Here is a 26170-nt window from a genome sequence, read left to right on the forward strand (position 1 = left end):
CCCTCTGCCCTCTGCCTGCATCACACCAAGACTTGGCACTCACATGTCAACAAACCCACTTCTCGTGACCTAAAGAACTTGTCCTAGATGATTATAACACTGCTACAGGGGGCTGCCTGGCAAACGGGAACAGGGCATGACTTCAAACAAATAGCAATCACTGGATGAAGATTTTAAGCATAGTCCAGACTCTCAATTCAAAACTTATTTTTCTAAATTTCAAGGAAGTAACATTTATTGTTAATGCCAATGTCAATATCAGATTTTAGAGTCCCAGGGGCCCTGAACAAAAATTTGTGTAGTTTTCTGACACGTGAAGAATTATCATGTGCAGGCAGTCACCGTAATGAGTAAGATGAAGGAATGGCATTATGTGACCTTTGTTTATGGGATAAAAATCCAGTTCTGCCACTTATTATTTACTTTCTCTTACAAAGACTCTAAGTCTCAGAATCCTTATCTAATAAAAGGAAATATTTACACCTACCTTTTAGGGAATGAAATGAGATGATAAATGCAAAGTACTTTTACATTTTACCATGAACGTGAGTCACACTGCTACACAGTTCAGCAAGTGGTAGCTACCATTCTTCATCCCTGGTTCAAGTTTACATTTGTGGTAGCAAATTATTAACAATGTGAATTTGTCAATATGTAATGTTTTCGACCCACAGAAATGCACTTCTGGATGGTTCAGCTTTTTAGGAAAGGTGTGACCCAGAAGTTGACACTTTAAATGGGTCTTAGAGGATGAGCAGAAGCTACCCAGGTGAGGCAGAGTGGCAGATGTGCAGGGCTGCTGACAGCAGGGGCTTTGGAGGAGTTGATGCGGTAGGTACATCTTAAGGGGGTGGCAGGAGATGAGACTGGACACATAAATAAGGCTAGATGGAGGGGTGGGGTACATCATACAAAAAGGTATTAAACGTAACCCAAAAGGTCTTGAATCGTTACTGACTGAGAAACGAGAATAATGAAACTATGAGAATGAACACATTGTGAATACTTTCCAAGCAATATCTTAATGTCAATAAAGAATTTCAGTGTTCAAAAGTATGGCCTAAAATGGTGTTTACAGAGTAGACCTACAATGAATCAGCTACCATCATTATTTATTTATGTACACCTAATCCAATTCCAAATAGGGATTTGGAATGATCTAGGAAATATACATGATAAATAAGAATGATTTTCCAGCTTATTTTGAGGTGGAACTTACAGTTCCTTGGCCTCCTTAACGGCAAAGTTCTTTTTTCTTTCTTCCTCTCTCAGTTACTTAGTACCCTCTGACTTTACCTTTACTACCTGGGAATTTGGATTCCTAACATCTCACTCTTGGATCATCCGATGCTTTTAACGCCTAGCTCTATAGTCTTCACTCTGCTATATTAATCTAAGTTCCTACAACTTCCTATTCATTAATCCTGCCCACCCCTCGCTAACCACCAGGCTTCCCTTGCTTTTACTTCCATCCTGTCTAGTTTATTTCCATGGTCCAACATTACAATCACTTCCTCATAGACATCTTGAACTTCTATGTCTCATTTTCTGTTTTCATGGCCAAAAAACTAAGTCCATCCTGTCCATTTTTTAATCACTAAATTTGATGGAGAAAATCACAAAACTGGATTGTCTGGCTTTGGTTTACTTTAAAAAAGAAAATCTTGACTTTCAAGATTATAAACTTCAAATGGATAGTCCACATGATTTTCAACCTTATAATTCTTTCTTTTAAAGCTCCCCATTCTTCAAAAGGATTATCTCAGAGCTTCTCAAACTCCTTTACTCCTAGCCAATTACTGAACTTCATTGATTAAATAAAGGAAACTCATCAGATGAGAACTTTCTCCATCCTTCCCCCTAATAAAGTATGCTTTCGCCCATCAAAGGTCAATCCCTCCGCTTCTGCTCCAGATCCAGTCGTCTTCCAGATTCCATCCTCTATCACCTACACAAGGATTTCAGTCTTCTATGTATCATCGTCCGATACACATCAAGTTTTCTCTCTATGAGGTCATTCCTATCAGCACACAAATAAGTTCCAGCCATCCCCACTTACTCCTTCAATTACTCCCTCATGTCTCTGATCCATTTTAAGGGTATAGTATCTTGAAGAGTTTGTCTCCAGCCACTGTCTCTACTATTTCTCTTCCATACCATCTCTGACCAATTCCATCTGCCTTCTGTTCCTCCCACTAGCTAACACTTTTCTGCCAGGTTCACCATGACTCACTTTCACACTGCCATATGCAGGGCACACTTTGATTTGCTCTTCTACATGTTCAACATAACAACTTCTTACATGATCTGCAGAAGTCGGCTCTGGGGATTGTTATTTCTACTATGTTCCAAGACCTCCTTTAATGCTAGAGCTTTAACACCATCTGCTTCTTGATGACTCCCAAATTTGTAGTAGTGGCCCCAGCCTCTCTGGGTTCTCAGTTCAGACATCTAACTCTCTTCTTGACTTCTTCACATGAATGTCTCTAAATTAACGCATCCATAACCAAATTCTTTATTCCTCACCCTCTTTCCCCAAGCCTTTCCATTACAAGACATTCTGGGCTCAATACTTGTCACTAGTGTCCTGATTTACTGAAACTACAATCATCTTGACTTTCCATTAAGAAGTCCATTTTCATAGCATCCATCTCCACCACCACCAACACCACCTTGGTCCAGAGTATCACCATCTTTTTCATAGATTAATCAACTCATTTCTACTCTTTCCTTCACAGCAGCCAGATTGATTCTCCAAACAGTGAAGCCATTTAATAGATCCCCATCATAGTTGGAATAAAATCCCAACTCCTAGCGTGGGCTAAAAGGTCCTGTATAATCTGGGTCTTAGAGACCTGATCTCACATCATTCTCTGTCTTTGTTTTCTTTCTTGTTCACTACACCCATCAGTACTCTTTTCCTTAAGAGTACTTCTTAAGCTCTTCTAGCCTCAGGGTCTTTGCATTGGCTGTTCCTCCTTCCTAGAAGTCTCTTCCTACTGTCTTTAGCTTCTCTTCATCCTACAGGCCTCACCTTAACTTTCCCCTCTTCAGAGGGGATATTTCCTTGACCTCCCTAATAGGTCTGTCATTTTATTTTCTAAAATAGCATCTTGATTATTTCTTTGCTTGCAACTAACACAGTCTGCAGTTATTTCTTTGTTTATTATTCATGGCTTGGTTCCTACACCAGTTTAACCTCCATGAGGGCAGAATCCTTGAAACTTTCTTGTTCACATTTGTGCTCCAAGCAACTAGTACATCAAAGGCACGCTGAAAGTAAATTCATGCACCAAAATTTAAACAAATCTTTTTTTTTCAAAGATACTTCACAGTAGGCCAACGTATAAAATGTAAACCAGAAATCATGCAAGTTGAGGGGGTTGCACCAGGCCCCCATAAGGGTGAGTCTCTGGAGGCCTCCCATGAACAGACAAACAAACATAAGGCCACCATTGCTTAGGCTGCCTGCCTGGAGGAAGCAGAAGCTTTTTCTACTTCATCAAGCTCATCTTAGAGGTTGGGTATGGTTTTGAGGTACCTCCTAGGAATCCCTTTCAGAACAGGAGAACTGCCTGAATGCCCCTACAAAGAGATTATTTTCAAAACAAGATAAGAACCACGGGCAAGGAGAAGAAAAATAAAGCAAAATAATACTTTGTCCTGGCAAAATAAGGACAAAGTAAAAGATGAGTTTTCAGAAATTTTTGTTAAAAGGTCCTACATGGTGAGAATAAGATGCCTCATTGGCTCTGGACTCCCTAGCAACAAAAGCAAAAGGGGAAAATATAATTTGCCAGGTGCCCATATAGTTCATAGATAAAAATATCAGATGTCAGGAGAATCAACTGCCAGAATAGGAATTCTCTAGTGAGACATTTAAGGAGCACTGGCAGATGCTAATAACAAGGTTTCCAACAAAACCCACAATAAGCTTGTACTGTGACCGGGACATTCTTGGACCAAATGGGTTGAAAGTATCCATGGAAATGAAAGTGCAAATCTGAGGGGTATGTGACAATAGGCTGAAAGAACTGAAACCCAATTCATTTAGGTTTCTCTGCACCTTCCACCAACAGAACCACCAGACCTGCAGTGAGCAAAGGCTCCCAATCTCTATTCTTCTTCCGTAACAGCGGTTGTAAATGTCACACAGGCACCTGCTGACCAGGACGTGGGCTGCAGCCCCATGATCACACTGAGGCAATGATATCCCCAGGTCCCTTGTCAGGAAAAATCCCTCTCCAGATCCGAGTGTGCCAGGGGAGAATAAAGGAAGCTGGGCCCTTCTCCCTCACAAATCTGTTGGTTGGCAGCTGACAAATGGTAGTAGGATTCTCTGACAAGGATGCAAACTGTAATGGCACTTCTTCCTGGTGCTCAGAAGTTCTCTTCTCCCAAGACTCAACCACAGCTCATCACAGTCACACCGCAGAGCTCGAGGACCAGGTAGCTCACCCAGTCCACACCAACGTTGCCCTCTGGCCCCGGGGAGAGGCGAAGCTGGGGGTCTGGGGGCACACCAACGTTGTCCTCTGGCCCCCGGGAGAGGCAAAGCTGGGGGTCTGGGGGCACACCAACGTTGCCCTCTGGCCACGGGGAGAGGCGAAGCTGGGGGCCTGGGGGCAATCTCTTTGGAAAAGGAGAGAAGCATCGCTTTTGCTGGAATTGCTACAGCGAGAAGCTAGTCCTGCCTTGAGGATCCCTGACCTGAGGGCTTCCAGAGACCCTGTCCCCATTTCATCAACAGTGGAGTATATTTAATGGCTGCGTCTCAGCCTTATTTTTGTGCAATTTTCACCTACCGCATACTACCTTCAACATTATTCAGTATCAGAGTCTATGTTTCAAAGAGTCAAGTTACTTTCAAAATGATTTAGATCAAAAATATTTTTCCTTTATTTTAATTTTAAAAGTTATTTATGCTGTGGTACATATACACCATGGAATATTACTCAGCCGTTAAAAAGAATTCATTTGAACCAGTTCTAATGAGATGGATGAAACTGGAGCCCATTATACAGAGTGAAGTAAGCCAGAAAGATAAAGAACATTACAGCATACTAACACATATATATGGAATTTAGAAAGATGGTAATGACAACCCTATATGCAAAACAGAAAAAGAGACACAGAAATACAGAACAGACTTTTGAACTCTGGGGAAAGGTGAGGGTGGGATGTTTTGAAAGAACAGCATGTATATTATCTATGGTGAAACAGGTCACCAGCCCAGGTGGGATGCATGAGACAGGTGCTCGGGCCTGGTGCACTGGGAAGAGCCAGAGGAATCGGGTGGAGAGGGAGGTGGGAGGGGGGATCGGGATGGGGAATACGTGTAAATCTATTGCTGATTCATGTCAATGTATGACAAAACCCACTGAAAAAAAAATAAATAAATAAATTTTTTAAAAAAAGTTATTTATTTGATTAAACAACATTTCATCCTATTTTTTCTCATAAAGAGTAGCAGAGATCGTAGCAGGCCAAATACTCTAAAGAGGAGGGAAGTATTTGGGTGAAGTTTCTAGATAACAGGTGATAACAGGTGGTTGATTTTATTTTAACTGTGATTTGTGGTTTTATCTAACCCTGCCTCTCCCTCCCTCTTACCCGCCAATAATACCTGAGTTAACTGTGAATGACTAGACCTTTCTACCCTAGGGTCTGCATCATCAAATAGGGAATGACAAGTCTTACTACCAGGGAGGGACAGAGATTTGGGGCTGGTTAACAAATGTGTTAACTCCTCTCTATTTAAACTAAACTACTCTTCATTTACCTAGCTGTTCCAGGCCTCTTCAGTGCTTGCGACTGGGTAGGTAGATTAGAACATAGAGAGGAGGAAAGCGAATGAGGGCTTCACATTCCACAATGAGAATCCTAATTTCTGAGAAAGAAAACCCTCAGGAGGCGCACTGCAACCCAGACCTTGTAGCTTATCGTGAAAGTGAAAGTTGCTCAGTTGTGTCCGACTCTTTGTGACCCCAGGGACTATACAGTCCATGGAATTCTCCAGGCCAGAATACTGGAGTGGGTAGCCTTTCCCTTCTTTAGGGCATCTTCCCAACCCAGGAATCAAACCGGGGTCTCCTGCATTGCAGGTGGATTCTTTACCAGCTGAGCTACCAGGGAAGCTGGCTTATCGTTCCTGGGCTCACATGCCAGCCTCCTCTTCAGCATACGCCAGAGAATCTTGCCATGGTAACATCTCATCTCTCCAAGCTTAACTGGCCCCACCTGTAGCTTGAGAAAATGGGTACCAGCCTCCCAGGGTTCTCAGAGTTGAGAAAGCCTAAGTGCCTGGGACAAGGTCAGTGCTGCAGACCTGGTAATGTTACAGCCACTGTGTAATTCAGGGCTCCTGTGCAACAAAACTCTGCAACAGACTTCCTGTGACGACACCAATGAGCCAGATGACCGCAGCCCAGCCCGGAAGCCACAGGGCCACGTGGGGCGGTGAAACCTTATAGCTATGTGTCAGTACAGCTCATGTGACAGAGACACTGAATTCTTCAGTCTCATTTAAACAGCCACGTATGACTGGTGGTTACCATATCAGACATGCAGTTTTCAGAAATGAGGGGGTGGGGAAATGTTTGGAGGAGGGGCAGTTCAAACTGGTTTTTCTGATTCTGAAGCCTGTGTCTGTTTGACTCTGCCAGCCTTGACTGAGGAGGTCCTCCTCTGCCTAAAATCAACGGGCTTTTGGACTGTCAGTAAAGGAACACTGTGTTGGTAGGCTCCACCTTGAGGAAAACATGGGGCTCCTTGTCTCCTGGTTTGATAAAAGCGGAGGAAGAGAAGAGAGCTTTGTTACGGCTGGAGAGAGGCGAGCGCAGTCGCGGTCAGGGAAAGACCGTGAGGGGCCTTCCCAAGTATAAATCACACTGTAAACTGCTACCACCAAACAGTTCTCACTCAGCACTGCGCAACGTTTGGAGCACTTTGGACACGCTGACTTATTACCCTCCCAACTTCCCATGAGGGAGGAGCGCTTAATATTCCCATTTTACAGAGGAGGCCATTGGGGCGCAGAAATAAAGTGTCTTTCCCAGGGTCGTGTAGCCAGTGAGGCAGGGCTGAGACGGCGGGCCTCACCGGAGCACGCCTTCGCATCACCTCTGCCCTGAGACCCGTAAGTGAGACAGCGACATTGTCTGGAGTGGGTCCTGGGAACTGCTCAGTGTCACATCAGAGGGACGCTTGGCTGCCCCACCCCCGATGGCCAGTAACCATCTCTCTGATCAGAAGGGCTTCAAGAATGTTTCAGTTCCAGTTACCACATTTCTCAAGCATTCTCTTGTGAACTCTATCAACTGTGTGGACCATATTTATTAACTGTATAGACCTTATTTATTACCGGGTTGTTGTAAAGGGCTATCAGAAATTTTTCTTGGATCCTGGTACAAAGAAAATTTATTTTGTCTGATTCATTGCTTTCCTTGTAATCTGACATTTTATATCCTAAAACTGTTTCTCTTTCCTGCACTGCTCTGGCCACCAGGATCAAAAGCAAATTTGCAGTTCACTTCTTTCAATTTAAGGGACATTTTTGTTGCCCACAGAGTGGTTGCCTCCTAATTTTGCCCCTAATTTTATTTACTTTTCCATTCCCCACCCCCACCCCTGTCTTCAACTTAAATCCCTAATGCAGTTTATCTAGTGGCACTTGCAGATGAATAAGCTGGATTTAGAAGAGGCATAGGAAGCGGAGATCAAATTGCCAACATCCGTTGGATCATAGAAAAAGCAAGGCGATTTCAAACACCATAATTCTTCTGTGTCATTGACTTTGCTAAAGCCTTTGACTGTGTGGATCACAACAAACTGTGTAAAATTCTTAAAGACATAGGAATACCAGACCATCTTACTGTCTCCTGAGAAATCTGTATATATGACAAGATGCAACAGTTAGAATTAGACATGGCATAATGGACTGGTTCAGAATTGGGAAAGGAGTATGTCAAGGCTGTATATTGTCACCCTGCTTATTTAACTTAAATGCAGAGCACATCATTCAAAATGTTGGGCTGGATGAATCACAAGCTGGAATCAAGACTGCCAGGAGAAATATCAACAACTGCAGATACGCAGATGATACCACTCTAATGGCAGAAAGTCAAGAGGAACTAAAGAGCCTCTTGATGAGGATGAAAGAGGAGAGTGAAAAAGCTGGCTTAAAACAACATTCAAAAAACTAAGATCGTGGAATCCAGTCCTATCACTTCAAGGCAAATAGATGTGGAAAAAGTGGAAAGAGTGACAGATTTTATTTTCTTGGGCTCTAAAATCATTGGGGAGGGTGACCATAGCCACAAAATTAAAAGACACTTGCTTCTTGGAAGAAAAGCTATGACATAATCTAGACAGCATATTAAAAAGCAGAGAAATCAATTTTGCTGACAAAGGTCCATATATTCAAAAATATGGTTTTTGCAGTAGTCATGTGTATGGATGTGAGAGTTGGACCATAAAAAGGCTGAGTCCTGAAGAACTGATGCTTTCAAACTGTGGTGTTGGAGAAGACTCTTGAGAGTTCCTTGGACTGCAATGAGATCAAACCAGTCAATCCTAAACAAAATTAACCCTGAATATTAGTTGGAAGGACTGATGCTGAAGCTGAAGCTCCAGTACTTTAGCCATCTGATGCGAAGAGCTGACTCATTGGAAGAGACCCTGATGCTAGGAAAGATTGAGGGCAGGAAGAAAAGGGGGTGACAGAGAATTAGATGGTTGGATGGCATCACTGACACAATGGACATGAGTTTGAGCAAGCTCTGGGAGATAGTGAAAGACAGGGAAGCTTGGCATGCTGCAATTCATGGGGTCCCAAAGAGTTGGACACGACTTAGTGACTAAACACTAACCATTTCTGCATCACAGCTGACTTTGGGATGTGGAAGAAACATGCATAAATAAGTCTGAAACTCATTTCATGAACACTCAAAACTACTGGGCATGTTCCATTGGTTTAACATGTTACATTGGTCCAACAGACCTGATCCAAATGTGGCTGGACACTCATAAGCTTATTTGAGCTCTGTTTCTTCATCTCCAAAAGCAGGGAAGCAACCTCAACAATAACATCTCACAGGCCACCTGTGGGCACTGCTGGACTTGATAAATAACCCTCACTCAGTACATTATTGCTCATTATCACTGTGACTCATGCTGCTAGAACTGATTATGGGGAAGCATCCAAGAAACAAACATAGTAAAGGCCACCACCCCGACCTGATAGATTTTCTGTGAGGTTAGCAAGTCACTCAGGAGGACACAGAAAACAAGCAGCAGGATCACGTCCGCGTCTGCACGGAGGCGGGGAGAGCACCTCTGTCATGTGGCCTCCAGGGTGAGCAGCGATACCCTCTGCGCTCTTCCCCTGACGCAGATCTAGGGGTCTGTGCATGAAGGTAGCCCAGAGCTGCTGAGCGAGGCTCACTGAAAGTCTGGTCAGACTGTGGTTTTTCTGTACCCCAGCCAGCTTCAGCCCACGTCCAGTCATCAGAACACAGGTCTAGTTCTTCCTTCTGCCCGGGACTGTGGGCGAGCAGTGACCAGAGGAGGCAGTCTCTGGGTCGGAGTCTGTCCTGGGTGTCCTCTGTGTGAGTGTGTCCTCTGACCACGCTCTTGGGCTGTAAGCGGCAATCAAGAGGTTGTTCAGCAAGTATTACGGGTGCTAGAGTGGCTGTCTATCTTGTCTACATCTATCCACAGAAACAGAAATGAAAAGTTCTCCCCCTCAGTAACCAACCACAAGCATTTAGAAAGGTGATTTCAGGAATAACACAATGGCATACAGTGAACCTTTATTCTGACAACAAGTGGCAGGACTTAAGCCCCTCATGTCAATTTATTCTGCCCTCAGAAACGAAGATCGTCATCACCTTTCAAAGTGACCTGGCTTGGTGGGGAAGAGTTGTTGAAGGCTGCTGAAAACCTGCAAGACGAAGGCACAGAGTCTTTCCTGATTTTTTTGTGTCCTCTTTCCAAAACGAACTGAAACTTGGCCTGATGGTGCTTGTTATTAACAAGGGCTCTGACCTGTCCTTGGCTCTGTGAGAAGCTGGTCAACTCAACTAGGATCTAAATTTGGGAAGAAGAAGGTATTGCTTAAATGAACTGCCTGGAAGAGTCAAATTCTATTTTTGTCTGCTCGTTTCACAGTCCTGAATAGTTAGGAATCTCTATTTTCTTTTACTTCCAGATAGAGATGTTGAATCTTTGGGTCTTAACTTTTTAAGGTCTGCCCGTTTGAGACACAAAACTCTGTATCTGTGTTCCTTATCCCTCTGTCTCCTGGAAGCACTCTGTTGAGGGCATCTGGAGGTCCAATCTGAACCCTCAGACTCTGAGAGGGCTCTTGTGTCGCCGCAGGGTGCTGGACAGGCTCCCTGAGGCTTGCCAGACAGCACTTGAAGAAATTCTTCCTAAGGTATTTGGCAACTGCCTTTCAGATTGCAGAGAGAAGAAAGTCAACAAGATATGCTTTTAGATGAAGTGGGTGGTCACTCAAGAAAGTCTCTTTCTTGGGCAGAAAAACTGTCATGTTAGTCAAAACAGTTGCTATAGTGATTATAAGGAGGAAAGTAAAGACCAACTTATTCGGAGCCAGGGAGGAAAAGAAATGCTTTTGTAACAAACATTTACAACAAATTTATATGTCACCATCAGCCCCCAGCTACCCCTGCCCCATGTCCCACCCCAGAGATTCTCTGCTTGAGCCGACTCCAGTCAGGCCCCTCTGAACCTCCTTCCCTGCCAGGCTTTGAGTTCTGGACTTCCACGTCTGTCTTTACACTGCCCAGCGTTAGCAAGAATCCTGCTGAGTTGCTTTAGCCAGAATCCCCCACCCTCAGGATCTGATCAGCCTTTATATCTGACCTGGTCCTCCAACCTCCACCACCTCCCAGGCAATGTCTGATCACCCTGGCTTGCCTGCAGCAAGAACTCTACTCAGGTGGTTTAGCCAAAATCTCTCCTTACCCTGGATGCTTCCTCTTAGCAATTTTCCACCCACTGACCACTCTACCGGCTCCTTGGCTACAAATTCCTTTTTATTTTTTATTTTCAAAGTTGGGCTCAATGTCTCTTCCTCTCCTGCAAACTCCCTGTGTAGTGGTCTCCTGAATACAGTCTGTTTGATTATTTCTTTTAATTTTTATTTTTTGGCCACTCTTCACAGCATGTGGGATCTTAGTTCCCCTACCAGGGATCAAACCCACACCTGCTGCACTGGAAATTTAGAGTGTTCACCTTTGGACCACCTGGGAAGTCTATCTTATTTTTTTTAACAAATGTCATGAATAACATTTTCTTCAACATCTCCCCCTGCAAAAAAAATTCTTTTTGCTTTGCAGAAGTGCTTGAAACGTGACCATAAGCTAGTAAATCCTTCTTTTCAGTAAACCACTTCTAATAAAAACACAGTTCCAGAATAATAAACTACAATGATTAAGGGATTAAACATCTAGTAACATTCAAGACATATATATCTGAAGAGACTGATCAAGAAATAATATTCTGAACTATGGCCAAGTACGAGTTGGCAGTCCATGTTGAATAGAGTCACTGAAAGGAAAGGAATCTCAAATGACGTCTATGGAATTTCCCTCTGAATGTCAACATGGCCCACTTAAATAGTCCAGCTTGTAAAAATGCTTTTTCTTGATATTAGCCACATGGGATGTTGTTCCTTTCCCATTTTTATCTTCTGACATAGCTCATGTGTAGGTTTCAAGGGTACACAGTGCCCACAGGACCTAAGAGCCAATCCTGACTCTACCACTTTTTATCGTGTCTCCAAGAGATGCAGAAATCACTGGAACAGGCACAGGAGGACCATCGCTACCAACCGAGGGAATTCTGAGCAAGACTTGGCTTCAGAAAACTGCAGTCTGAAGGTTTGCACGTGATCCTCCTGCCCTGATAGAGGGACTGCTGCAGGAGCTGGGTCATCTCGGGACAGACGCCAAGAGGCACTTGGGAGAGTAGGAGATGGATTACAGGAAACGCCTCTAGAGAGAAGCAGGAGAAGACGCAGGAGCAGGCAGGGAGGGCCTGCACACCACGAGGCACCCGCCAAAGGAGAGGTGAGGAAGAGGTCCGGGGAAGAAGGGTCTCAGATGCGGCACACTCCGAGAGCATCTCCACCAGGCGGACGGAGGCTGAAGCAAGGACCGCCCGCCAGCGGAGCCTCAGCTGGAGCAGCTCGGCGACTCCATCCACCGGCCTGAGCTGCTGCTGACAGTTGCAGGGCTGAGCGCGCTGCAGCTGGAGGCCGTCCACTGCCTGCACTCCGGGATGGTTTTGTCTTCCAGGGAGATGTAAAGGGCACAGCCCCACAGCTGCCACAGAGGGGATCTCTGGCTAACCCTTCTCCAGGTCCTCCTAAAGGAGCTCAGGTTCTGGTTTCTTAGGACCCTTGAACATCCTTAGGAACTCTTTTAGAAATATTAGGAAACAAATAACAAGCACTTTGAGTCCCAGATATGTAAGCATCAAATTGCTAGATCATCAGAGATGCTTATTAAATATCTGAGTTGAATGAGTTCCCAGCCTGGGACAAAACGGTAAATAAAAACAATGTCTCTCTCTGGCTTTATATTCTAGGGGGGATTTTGACAAAGAACACTAGGCAAATAAATGATTTATCAGGAATGGATAATGTGAAGATCAAAAGTCTAAAAAGTATGTGTGTGTCAGAAATCCCTTGCATTTCTATATACTAACAATGAAAAAACAGAAAGAGAAATTAAGGAAACAATACCATTCACCATTGCAACAAAAAGAATAAAATACTTAGGAGTATATCTACCTAAAGAAACAAAAGACCTATACATAGAAAACTATAAAACACTGATGAAAGAAATCAAAGAGGACACAAACAGATGGAGAAACATACTGTGTTCATGGATTGGAAGAATCAATATTGTCAAAATGGCTATTCTACCCAAAGCAATCTATAGATTCAATGCAATCCCTATCAAGCTACCAACGGTATTTTTCACAGAACTAGAACAAATAATTTCACAATTTGTATGGAAATACAAAAAACCTCGAATAGCCAAAGTAATCTTGAGAAAGAAGAATGGAACTGGAGGAATCAACCTGCCTGACTTCAGACTCTACTACAAAGCCACAGTCATCAAGACAGTATGGTACTGGCACAAAGACAGAAATATAGATCAATGGAACAGAATAGAAAGCCCAGAGATAAATCCATGAACCCATGGACACCTTATCTTCGACAAAGGAGGCAAGGATATACAAGGGAAAAAAGACAACCTCTTTAACAAGTGGTGCTGGGAAAACTGGTCAACCACTTGTAAAAGAATGAAACTAGAACACTTTCTAACACCATACACAAAAATAAACTCAAAATGGATTAAAGATCTAAATGTAAGACCAGAAACTATAAAACTCCTAGAGGAGAACATAGGCAAAACACTCTCTGCCATAAATCACAGCAGGATCCTCTCATAACCCAACCTCCCAGAAATACTTGGAAATAAAGCAAAAATAAAAAATGGGACTAATGAACTTTAAAAGCTTTTGCACTACAAAGGAAACTATAAGTAAGGTGAAAAGACAGCCCTCAGATTGGGAGAAAATTATAGCAAATGAAGAAAAAGACAAAGGATTAATCTCAAAAATATACAAGCAACTCCTGCAGCTCAATTCCAGAAAAATAAATGACCCAATTCAAAAATGGGCCAAAGAACTAAACAGACATTTCTCCAAAGAAGACATACAGATGGCTAACAAACACATGAAAAGGTGCTCAACATCACTCATTATTAGAGAAATGCAAATCAAAACCACAATGAGGTACCATTACACGCCAGTCAGGATGGCTGCTATCCAAAAGTCTACAGCAATAAATGCTGGAGAGGGTGTGGAGAAAAGGGAACCCTCTTACACTGTTGGTGGGAATGCAAACTAGTACAGCCACTATGGAGAACAGTGTGGAGATTCCTTAAAAAACTGGAAATAGAACTGCCATATGACCCAGCAATCCCACTCCTGGGCATACACACCGAGGAAACCAGATCTGAAGAGACACGTGCACCCCAAGGTTATCGCGGGCACTGTTTAAATAAGCCAGGACATGGAAGCAACCTAGATGCCCATCAGCAGATGAATGGATAAGGAAGCTGTGGTACATATACACCATGGAATATTACTCAGCCGTCAAAAAGAATTCATTTGAACCAGTCCTAATGAGATGGATGAAACTGGAGCCCTTTATACAGAGTGAAGTAAGCCAGAAAGATAAAGAACATTACAGCATACTAACACATATATATGGAATTTACGAAGATGGTAATGATAACCCTATATGCAAAACAGAAAAAGAGACACAGAAGTACAGAACAGACTTTTGGACTCTGTGGGAGGAGGTGAGGGTGGATGTTTTGAGAGGAAACAGCATGTATATATCTTTAGTGAAACAGATCACCAGCCCAGGTGGGATGCATGAGACAAGTGCTCGGGCCTGGTGCACTGGGAAGACCGGAATCGGTGGAGAGGGAGGTGGGCGGGGGATCGGGATGGGGGATACATGTAACTCTTGGCTGTCATGTCAATGTATGACAAAACCCACTGCAATGCTGTGAATTAATTAGCTTCCAACTAATAAAAATAAATGAAAAAAAAAAAAAGTATGTGTGTGTATGTGTGCGTGCACGTGTGCACGTTTTTTAAGTAAGGTGGTCATGAAGGTCTTTTGGATGAGGTGAACTTGGGGAGGACTGGAATGAAATGAAGAAGCAAGCTGTGAGGACTGATGATGCGTGGGGAAGAACAGTCAGAGCAGACACTGCAAAGTACAAAGGCCCTCATGTTTCCAGGGAACATCAGTGGTACAGTGAAGCGATAGGGGCTGTGTAGGGAACCTGTGAACGGACAAGGATGACTCTGGAAATTATTCTGAATAAGGTAGGAAGCCACTGACGTTTTAAAGCAGAAGAGGGCTATACTCTAACTACATTCTAAAAAGATACATCTAACTTACTTCCTCACAATGGTGCAGTGGGGTAGGTATTATCACCCCCATTTTAAAGACAAGAAAGCTTAGTTCCAAGTGAGTTAAAGACTGGCTCCTGGTCAGATATCTTGAGCAGCAAAGTCGAACTGAAGCTATTTCTGTTTGACTCCAAAGCCATGCCCTTAACCAACTATGTGTGTTTCAAACTCTTCAAGAAAGAGCTCTCTGGCAAAGATTTAACCTGAACTACCAGTTAATACAAACCCTCTCTTTGTCTGGGAGCAATATCCTGGCAACTTGGCTCTGGTGAGTATCCAAAGTTGAGAGACTCACCTGCCCTTTTAGGTACTTGGGAAAGGACCGTCTGCAGCTAGAGAGGAGCAGCGACAGCACCCAATGGTCCTCAGGGGACTCTTTGTAGAAAGAAGATGCTGGCTTAGATGCCGGGTAAGCTATCTGGCTCAGTCCATCCGCTTCATCAAACGTTTTGATGAGGCAGGATTTCAGAGCAATTGATTATTTATGGTTTTAAGAATAAGTAGTTTAAGAACTACTTATTATAATTAGTAGGCTTACCAGGTGGTGCTGGTGGTAAAGAACCTGCCTGCCAACTCAGGAGACATAAGAGAGTTGGGTTCGATCCCTGGGTCAGGAAGATCCCCTAGAGGAGGGTCACAACCCACTGCAGTGTTCCTGCCTGGAGAATCCCATGGACAGAGGAGCCAGGCGGGCTACAGTCCATAGGGTTGCAAAGAGTCAAACACAACTGAACTGACTTAGCACACATTATTATAATTAGTGTGCTTTTTATTAATTTATCAGAATCAATATTCAGGATCAGTTACAAGTTTCCCTGTTGAGGATATTTTATGTCTATTTCTATTTATTGAAAGGAAATATAATAGCACCAGAAACACTGCTCATTATTCTGTAATAACCTATACAGGGAAAGAATCTGAAAAAGAATGGAAATATGTGTATGTTTAATTGACTCACTTAGCTGTACCCATGGAACTAACACAACACTGTAAGTCAAAGTTCCATATTAATTAAAATTAAATTTAAAAAAATGAATTCACACTGTAAGTCAACTATACTTCAATAAAATTTTTAACAAAAAAGTATTTGTAAACTTAAATATTAAAAAATAAAAGATTTCAGTAAAAAATGTAAAATTACCTTTCATTCATAGTATTTTTTATCTAGTTGTGTGGGGTTTTCCCTCCCAAAATTTAGACTTAATGAAAAGTTTTTAACCTTAAATGGTAATTTTCATTGGTCATAACATAGAGGTATCAGGGTTTTTAGCAGTGCTTATTTGCTCTTAGGGGAAAATATATGAAAAATATTTATATTTGTAATTCTTTAACAGAATCAAATTAAGAACTCCTGGCTGTAGTAATATAATAATTATGGTCTAAAATAGATAAAGCAAATGGATGACTAAAAGAGTTAAACAGCCTTCATTAATGAACTTCAGAAAGTTGTTTTTTTTTTTTCAATAGGTAGGCAGTTTTCTCTTTTTCTTCTCCCAAAATAAATGTTTTAAGAAATACCTGGAGTAATGGGAAAATTTGGTCTTGGAGTACAAAATGAAGCAGGGCAAAGGCTAACAGAGTTTTGCCAAGAAAATGCACTGGTAATAGCAACACCCTCTTCCAACAACACAAGAGATGACTCTACACATGGACATCACCAGATGGCCAACACTGAAATCAGATTGATTGTATTCTTTGCAGCCAAAGATGGAGAAGCTCTATACAGTCAGCAAAAACAAGACTGGGAGCTGACTGTGGCTCGGATCATAAACTCCTTATTGCCAATTTCAGACTTAAATTGAAGAAAGTAGCGAAGACCACTAGACCATTCAGGTATGACCTAAATCAAATCCCTTTCGATTATACAGTGGAAGTGACAAATTCAATTCAAGGGATTAGATCTGATAGACAGGGTGCCTGAAGAACTGTGGATGGAGGTTTGTGACATTGTACAGAAGGTAGTGATCAAGACCATCCCCAAGAAAAAGAAATGCAAAAAGGCAAAACGGTTGTCTGAGGCGGCCTTACAAATAGCTCTGAAAAGAAGAGAAGGAAAAGGCGAAGGAGAAAAGGAAAGATAATACCCATTTGAATGCAGAGTTCCAAAGAATAGCAAGGAGAGATAAGAAAGCCTTCCTCAGTGATCAATGCAAAGAAATAGAAAAAAACAATAGAATGGGAAAGTCTAGAGATCTCTTCAAGAAAATTAGAGATACCAAGGGAACATTTAATGCAAAGATGGGCACAATAAAGGACTGAGGACTGCTGGACTGAAGAGATGACCACTTGCCAAGTCAAGGAAACCTCCCTGACTGCACAGAAAGGTCCTTGGGGGTCAGAAAGGAGGGGGCGCCACCCGATAGTAAGTGAAGCCAAGCTTCCTATCGGCCTCTGCACCAGAATCCCTCTTGGCAGAAACACACTCACGCATCTTAGGGAGGGCCTGAGGACAGGTCAGGTGTGAAAAAGAAGTGAGATAACTGTACAAAGGTAAACAAAGACAGAAGAACCGTCATACATAAATGATTTAAATGCTCCTCTGCTGGGCTCCCCCTCATTAGGGAGGACGCCCCCGCTCTCTCTCTGGGTGTGAGTTTCTGATCTGTGCATGTGTGCTCTGGTCTTTGGTTACTAAGGTTTTCAGCAGGTATTTATTTTTGGCTGCGCTGGGTCTTTGTTACTGTGCACGGTCTTTCTCTAGCTGCAGCAAGCAGGGGCTACTCCATTGCAGATGTGGGCTTCTCACTGCAGTGGCTTCTCTTCGCTGCAGCACATGGGCTCAGGCATTGCGGCACACGGGCTTAGTTCCTCGGAAGCATGTGGGATTTTCCCAGGCCAGGGATGGAACCGGTGAACCCTGGACTGGCAGGTGGATTCTTTACCACTCACTATCAGGGGATGGCACCCCACTCCAGTACTCTTGCCTGGAAAATCCCATGGATGGAAGAGCCTGTTAGGCTGCAGTCCATGGGGTTGCAGAGAGTCGGACACGACTGAGCCACTTCACTTTCACTTTTCACTTTCATGCATTGGAGAAGGAAATGGCAGCCCACGCCAGTGTTCTTGCCTGGAGAATCCCAGGGATGGGGGAGCCTGGTGGGCTGCCATCTATGGGGTTGCACAGAGTCAGACACGACTGAAGCGACTTAGCAGCAGGAGCACTGTCAGGGAAGTCTGATTCTGTCTTAAATAGACTGTTTCCCTGTGTGCATTCCCACAAGTTGTGCTGTGCTAATAGTAATAAACTTTGTACCTGTTTTTACAGCTTTTGCCTCCTTGAAACATTCTTGATTTTAAATGGGGCAAGAGCCAGGACCACTTCGCTTCTAGCCTCTAACCCGTTGGTGGGCTAGCGACTAGAATTTCTGGTTTTCATTCAGACTACACAGGATCAACTCCTGGGCAGGGAACTAAGACCCTGCTTCAACATCACTTACTGCTCTTTCTCAGAGAACATAAGCAATGAAACATGTCTTCCATAAAAACAACCAAACCAGAAGTAACAACAAAAACGTTCATCACCATTTTTAGGATGAGGGAATTCACAAGAAATTGAGCTTAAAGAATGGCCATTTTCTTACTTGAGAAGGGACTTCAAAATGATTCACTTTAAAATATGCTGTATATTTCATTTGACTGTTCATTCGTTCATACTTGGATGAACTCTTATTAACTTAATGGCCGGGCCACACGCATGAACAGAGAGCCATCCCGAAGAGAATGCCGCCAGGATGTCCTTGGGGCCCCTTCACCATCAGCCTGGTGAACCACAAGGCTGCACCTATCAGCCCTAATTAAAGGACACCCGGGCACACACTGAGCTCCCGCTCCCCTGCGGCCGTAAACAAGGCTTGAAGGAGCAAACACAGTGCCCTTTCCTATTCACACATCAGATAGGAAAAAGCAAAAAAGCCCAAACTAGCACTGTCCCCAGGAAACTAACATGACACTGTAAATCAACTATATTTCAATTTTAAAACATGTTAAAAAAAAATAAACAAGCATGGTCATTTTAGCCACTGAATTTTAACTAAGTCCTTTAACATAGCACAGTGATACTCTAGAAACCTAAGTAACTAGCTCCTTATATTGTATTTTGTTGTTGTTGTTCAGTTGCTAAGTCATGTCGGACTCTTTACAGCCCCATGGTCTGCAGCACACTGGGCCTCCCTGTCCCTCACCGTCTCCCGCCGTTTGCCCAAGCTCATCGAGGCAGTGATTCTATCCAACCGTCTCATCCTCTGCTGCCCTCTTCTCCTTTTGCCTTCAGTCATTCCCAGCATCAGGGTCTTTTCCAGTGAGTTCGCTCTTCAAATACTTATGATTTATTTCTTCTCGTGTTGTATTGATACATTTTGTTTTCAATAGCTCCTTATACATCAAGACTCCTTAAAAATCAAGCCAGCCCAGATCTCCTCCTCTAGTTTCCTAGTGGACATGTGTCTCATCTTCCCATAAATAAGTCTTTCCTGCGCCCTTGAAGAGCATGAATCTCCAGTATTAGAGTTTTCCATGAGACTGACTCAGTCTCTGTTTCACGGGTGAGATGCTTCTATTCCTCCGGAGAATACAGTTGTCTTCCACCTCAGTGAACAAATGAAGAAATATAAACCCAAAGAAACCTCACAGAGAGGCAAAAAATATAAAAGAAAGACAAACACAACTACAGCATCTTAGAAAAGAAAGACAAGGGTGATTGATTATGCAGCAAAAGCTGATGTAATTACAGAGAAAAGAAAAAGAAGTTGAGGATGACTAAACTGAAAATTTAATAAGGCATTCATAAGGGAAAATGATGGAGCTAAAAGTAATTACCCAAAACTGAAAGTATCATCATGACCATCAAAATTAATGTGCTATTCATTCCTATGTATCCTTATTTGTCTTTTAAGCTAGGTGTCTGCAAACCATAGCCCCTGCTTTTGAAAATTAACTTTTCTTGGAACTTAGCCCATTCACTCATCTATGGACTGTTGAACATTCTATGACTGCTGCCATGCTACAAAATAGTCGTGACAAAGACCGTATGACTTTGCAAAACTTAAAATATATAATATCTGGTCCTTTTCAGAAAAAGTGCGTTCTATGCATTTCCAATGTGAAATGGCTGACTACATAAAGACTACCTACGATAACGGTGGTTGATTGCAGAGAGGGCCACACCCCTTCACCCTTCCCTGAAAACACACTCCTTGCAAGGTGACTTGGCAGCCCCTTCCAAGGTCCCCACCTGCTTTGGTCTAGAGCAGTCAGCAGACACAAGCAGGAAACAGCCTGTCCCACCTGCTTGCAGGAAGTTGACAGACTAGGTAGGGTGGAGATGAGACAGTCCTTTAAGACCATCCTAAATCAATCGGCCCCCCAGTTGGACCAGCAAACATTTGAGTGCGCCCAGTCCAGCCCAGATGGCTGACCTGCAGAATCAAAGACTATAATTAAGAAATGAGCATAAAAACTAATGTAATGTGCTATTCATTCTTATGTATCCTTATTAATAAACGGCTGCTGTCTGAAACCACTGAAAGGTGTTAGAACATGCCATCTCAATATATGCCACTTCGCATATGGATTATTCTGAGCCGGAAGCAAATGAAAATCAACAGGTGCAGAAAGAAGCCTTGTCAGAGCTTCCCTCATCTAATTAAAAGCAGAAACTTCTGAGAAATAAGGACTTCCATGGAGCCTAGCTCCAGGGAATTTTGTGACCATGAAGAACACAGAAAGTCAGCACCAAGATGAGTCTGCACAAACCTGACTAAAATACCTTGATCTTGCATTAGTTTCACCAGGTACTTACCTTCCCACAATTTTCTACTCCTAGAAGCCCACGGAGACAGATTAAAGGACTGGCCCAAGGTTGCAACTTGTAAATGCCAGGGTCAAGGCTCCAATCAGAGTCTTTTGCCTTCCAGTCCACTTACTTCCAAGAACTTTCCAAACGATACAGACCTTTGATTAAAGACCTTCTGCTCTGGTTGCTAACGGGCTCTCAGCTCTGGGGGTTTGAGGGCACAAATGACATTATCAGCAAGGTTGTTTCAAAGGCTGGTCAAGGGGAAGGAAGAGGCCTGGGTGTTCTTGCAAAAAGCCTGACTGACACTAGTTCCCGCAGCTTTGTTGCAGCGGGATTAAGGGATTGAGCGCTCAGGCTCTGGCGGCACCTGTTCCATCAAATGGGGAAGAAGCCACAAGGCGAAGACAGCAGGCCGACTGTGAGGGCGGCGGGAGGGACCTCAAAGACTCCCCAGGTGAAGCGCACACTCTCCAGACACGTCTGCCTTCCTAGCTCCCCTTGTCTAGCACTGAGATGTGAAGAGAATTGCCTGTGTGGAAATACCCAGTAAGCGGAAGAACTAAGACTCCAACTCACCTTCCTTAAATCAGATTTCTGGTGTTCTCGAACCTGACTCTGCATCCCGAGTGCCCTCCCTCTCCCCTTACAAATCCATTCTCCGCAAAGCTAAACTGTGACCGGAACGTAAACCAGAGCACATCAGTCCTTGTTGAAAACAGCTTCCCATAACACTCAGAAAGAAATCCAAGCTCCCCATCCCCATCCTACAACCTCTGAGTCTCACACTCAAGTGTGTGTCCAAGTCTCTTGAAGGACGTGTTAAAACATATGCTGCTGGAGTGCATAGACACTATCCCCAGAGTGTCTATGAGATGGGCCTGAGAATCTGCATTTATTTCTTTTCTTAAAAAAGCATTATTTCTGGCTGTGTTGGGTGCATGGGCTCTTAGTGGCTTGAAGCACGTGGACTTTTAGTTCCCCAGCAGGGACTGAACTGGTGTCCCCTGCATTGCCAGGCAGATTATTAACCAGTGGACCACTGGGGGAGTCTCTAGAGTCTACATTTGTAGTAAGGTTCTAGGTGATGCTGATGATGCTTGTTTGGGGACAACACTTTCAGAACTGCTGTACATGATGAGGCTTCTGCCTACTTCTCAGATTTCTGTTTATACATCATGCCCCCACTCACGATGCCTACTCCAGCCAGGATGCCAACAATGGCCCTGGGAGTGGAGGACGGAGAAAGGAACAGAATGTCTCCATTTGCTCACCCTCTTGGGTAATTTATTATGTTTGTCAACTCCCTTTCTGAGCAATTTATTTTTAACTAAAACCTAGGTGATTTCTATATATGCAAGCCGTTTCTTGGGTACAACAGAACATATAATGATAAACACTGTTCATTTTAGGAAGAAGAACCACGTCAGCACATCCATAATTACCCATTCTCTGGCCTTCTCTTTGCCAGCATCAGAGCCCACCAGCTTCTTGGACTAGAAATCCCAATCATGTTTCACACTCCTTACTCTTCCTCACCTTCTACACCCATGGGTTAGGAAATCTTCTAATTCATCTCCACCCTGAACCTCTTCTGTGATGTCCTCTGTGTCTAAATGAGTGTTCAGCCAGTCATTCAATCCCACCTCTACACTCCCAGTCACAAGTAATCAGGCATATCCACCTTTCGGTTGTATTCAGACCTTACTCTTTTCCTGCTTAAAACACACACGCACAAAACGATTCACAGTGCTTTCAGGATCTAGCGCCAGTGCCCTTCTGGAGAGTAGAGCATTTCTGGGGGGACACTGCTCATCTCTGCAGCTGAAGCTCCTGCCTTCACCCTCCCTGACAGCGGCTGCACAAACCAGCCTGCATCCCACACCCGCGCCCCTGCACAAGGGCGGACCCTTCCATCATCTCAGCTGTGCTTCGATCCACTGATGGACTCACCCAAACCAAAGGGGGCTTGCTCTCTGAGGCCTCCTCAGTCCCCCAGACCCGCTGCCCAGGGGGTGCCTGGCCCCGCAAGAAGCACAACCCACTGCTTCCCTATCACAGGAAGCAGAGCGGGGCTGGGGCGGGGGAAGGACACCGCGGGCTGCACGCCGAGGGCCTGCAACGTCAGACCGAGACATCAGGGTGCACCTCAGTGGATGGAAGAGTGACATGCCACGGTTTTTGTTTTGTTTTATGTGTCCAGTTCTAGCAGGGCCTGGCGTCTGAAGACAGCAGGATGTAGCCAATAACAGAGCCAGTCATCTACCAGGCACACGTGGGGATAGGTTCCTTAGGATAAAAATTCAGAAATGGAACTCCATTGAACTCATTTCCCTACTTCTCCTCCCCTTTCCCAATGTGAAGTTTTACTAGATTTGGTTTTGTGATTGGCTGCAAATAATGGACACAAGTCTCTATTTCATGCACCATCGACTAACTATCAACATTTCCTCCCACTGAGACTATTAAGCCTCTGGTTTTTCCTCTGACTCCAACCAGTTCTACTTTCCAGGATCCGTCTGTACCCTTGCTTTGCACTGACAAAGTTAACAGGTTTTTTTTTCATTCTGTTCTGTCAATAATAATTAACTTTCATGTCTACTGTTAGGTTGGCTCTAAGCATCAAAAGACTAATGAATGTGATTGTAATTGTTATTACCATTATCATGACTCTGTAAGCACTCATCACTGTAAATGTAAGTAATAGGCTACAATTCCACTCTCTACATTTTAAGCCAGGTATCCTGACTCCGTGGGTACAGTTCAGTTTAAACTATCTAAAACCTGAGAATGAGATAAAAAGATGGCTATGTATCAATATCCTTTACATATTTTACAGGAGCAATGTCTAGAGGGCCTCTCCAAGGATGATTTATTTCTATAGAAGAACATCCCTTTTTTTTTTAATATGAACCATTTTCAAAGTCTTTATTGAATTTCTTACAGTATTGTCTCTGCTTTATGTATTGGTTCCTTAGCCGTAAGGCGTGTGGGATCTTAGCTTCCCAACTAGGAAGCGTACCCATATCCTTGCGTTGGAAGGCGAAGTCTTAACCACTGACTGGTCCATCAGTTGAGTCCAGGGCAGGGACATGGGCTTCCCAGGTAGCGTTAGTGGTAAAGAACCCACCTGCCAATGCAAAGACTTAAGAGACACCAGTTCAATCCCTGGGAGGGGAAGATCCCCTGAGAAGGAAATGGCAACCCACTCCAGGATTCTTGCCTGGAGAATCCCATGGACAGAAGAGCTTGGAGGGCCACAGTCCATGGGGTTGCAGAGTCGGGGGCGACTGAGTGACAGCAGAGCCCAGGCAGTGGCTGGTTTAGCCTCTGCCTGACAAGGCGCCTCATCTCTCCTCCACTGGTGCTCTCACAGCTAGCCCTATCCTCCTGCTAGTGTCGTCCCTGAAGAGCTAAGTAAATCTGCAAGTCAAAGTACATTCTGCGAGGGTGGTGCTTCTAGCTTTTTGAACATTACACGTGGACGACTCCTCGCTGCAGTCATGGACAGCCTAGGGTGTGCAGGCTGCCTGGGCCTTTGGGAGCATCCCTGAGGCCTACAGCTCGGCTTCAGGGCTGCCTTGGAAACTAGGCTACTTCAGCTTCTATTGATCCGGCACTTCCGTATTCCTCCGAGATCGACAACTGCCTTAACTGTTTCTGTTTTCCTAGCAGCAGTTGTGATGTCTGTGTGCAAGGGAAGCTGCTGAGGGTTTCAGTAGGAGGGGCTAATAAACACCAAGCTTAGGCAGAAAAGGCACTCCATCTGGGCAGCTTGCCTCAGATGCAAGTCCCCAGGTGGGGAAAAGGGCAGCCCAGCCCACGCCGGGGTCTGGGATATGCAGAGAGTAGCAGCTGAGGGGAGTCCTCTAATGAGATATCTAAATCTCCGCTCCAGCTACCACTGAGAAGAAACGGCTGATGAAGCTGTAGATTCCAGTTAAGTGAGCTGAGAGTTCCTTCTGCGCGTTGGGAAAAGAGGATGGTATTTTAAAATCTGCCTGTAGTTTGAGTTGATTGTCTAGAAAATTGTGCTGTCCAATAAGATAGCCACCAGCCACATCTAGCTATGTAAATTTTAATTAACTTTAAGATTAATAAACTCAGTTCCTCACTCCCACTGGCCACATCTTTTTGTTTTTTTTTAATGCCAAACTAAATTAATTTTGCTAAAGAGAAACTGTTGCACTCTAAGAAAAATAAGTGCAGTCTAGATTTTGTGCTTGGGTTGGGAGGGAAAGGGGCTTCCCAGGTGGCTCAGGGGTAGAAAGTTCACCTGCCAAGCAGGAGACCCAGGGTCTTAAAGATCCCCTGGAGAAGGAAATGGCAACCCACTCCAGTCTTCTTGCCTGGAGAATTCCATGGACAGAGGAGCCTGGGGGGCTGCAGTCCATAGGGTCGCAAAGAGTCGGATACACTTTAGCAACTCAGTGACAGCTGCAAACAGGAGGGAAAAACCCTGAGATTACCAACCATGTATCACAATCCCCCTAACATGTGCTAAGAGCAGCCAGGATACAGACCATGTCCATCATTGCAAATTTCTGCTGGTGACCACTTCTCGAGGACAACAGACCACTTTGCTTTCAAGGGATAAACGCCTTCAAACTTTTGGTCTGTTTAAGTACATCCATTCTCTTTCAAGATTATGCAAACGTGAGGTCTCACAAGAGTCTGGACGCAAGAGTGTGAGCTGGGCCGAGAGCCACACTGGGCAGGGTGAGAAAGGACCAGAATTTCCCATGTTCCTCCTTGGATGAGGGGGCGTTTTTGTTGTTTTCATTTGGAGAAGAGGAATTTCATATGGGGAAAAAGGAAAAGGGTGAATTATGAATTAGAAAAGGATTCTGAGGGAGAGATCAAAAAGTGAAAGAAGAGAAACAGCAACAGGTCTCTTGGAAGAGTGGGGTGAAAAAGAAGGCGGTGACAGAGACACCTGTCGGCCCGACTGAAATTTATTCCTCAGGATCCCTACTGTGCCCTGCTGTGTGCTGGACTTCGCCTCTGCTCCCACCAAACCTTGGATAAAGGCCTGTTTGACACAGCATCCTTGTTCCTGAGGTGTGGGCACGTAATGTTTAGGCAGAGAGAAATGAGAGCAGTGGACCGTCCCGGGAGCAGAGTGGCGAGAAAGCAGTGAAGGGGGCTTCCCCGGAGGCCCAGCAGCTGAGACCCCACGCGTCCACTTGGAGGCCATGGGGTCTGTCCTGTTTGGGGAAATGATATCCCGCACGATGCACAGTGCAGCCACAAAGTTAAAAAATGAAGTAGGTCAGACGCTATACTTAAGAGTAGTGATAATAAAAATAGAAGGCACGCACTGAGGAGATGAGTATTTCAAGGATGCTG

General features: G+C 44.1%; 1 protein-coding gene across 4 annotated transcripts in view; it reads right to left on the reverse strand.

The window, feature by feature from the left end:
• The window catches only part of PLCB4 (phospholipase C beta 4), a 191994-nt gene that overhangs the window by 160405 nt on the left and 5419 nt on the right, over nucleotides 1-26170 (reverse strand). The gene's annotated exons all lie outside the window — the stretch shown is intronic.

This window comes from Cervus canadensis, chromosome 10 (assembly GCF_019320065.1).
Source record: "Cervus canadensis isolate Bull #8, Minnesota chromosome 10, ASM1932006v1, whole genome shotgun sequence".
NCBI classification, from domain to species: Eukaryota; Metazoa; Chordata; class Mammalia; order Artiodactyla; family Cervidae; genus Cervus; species Cervus canadensis.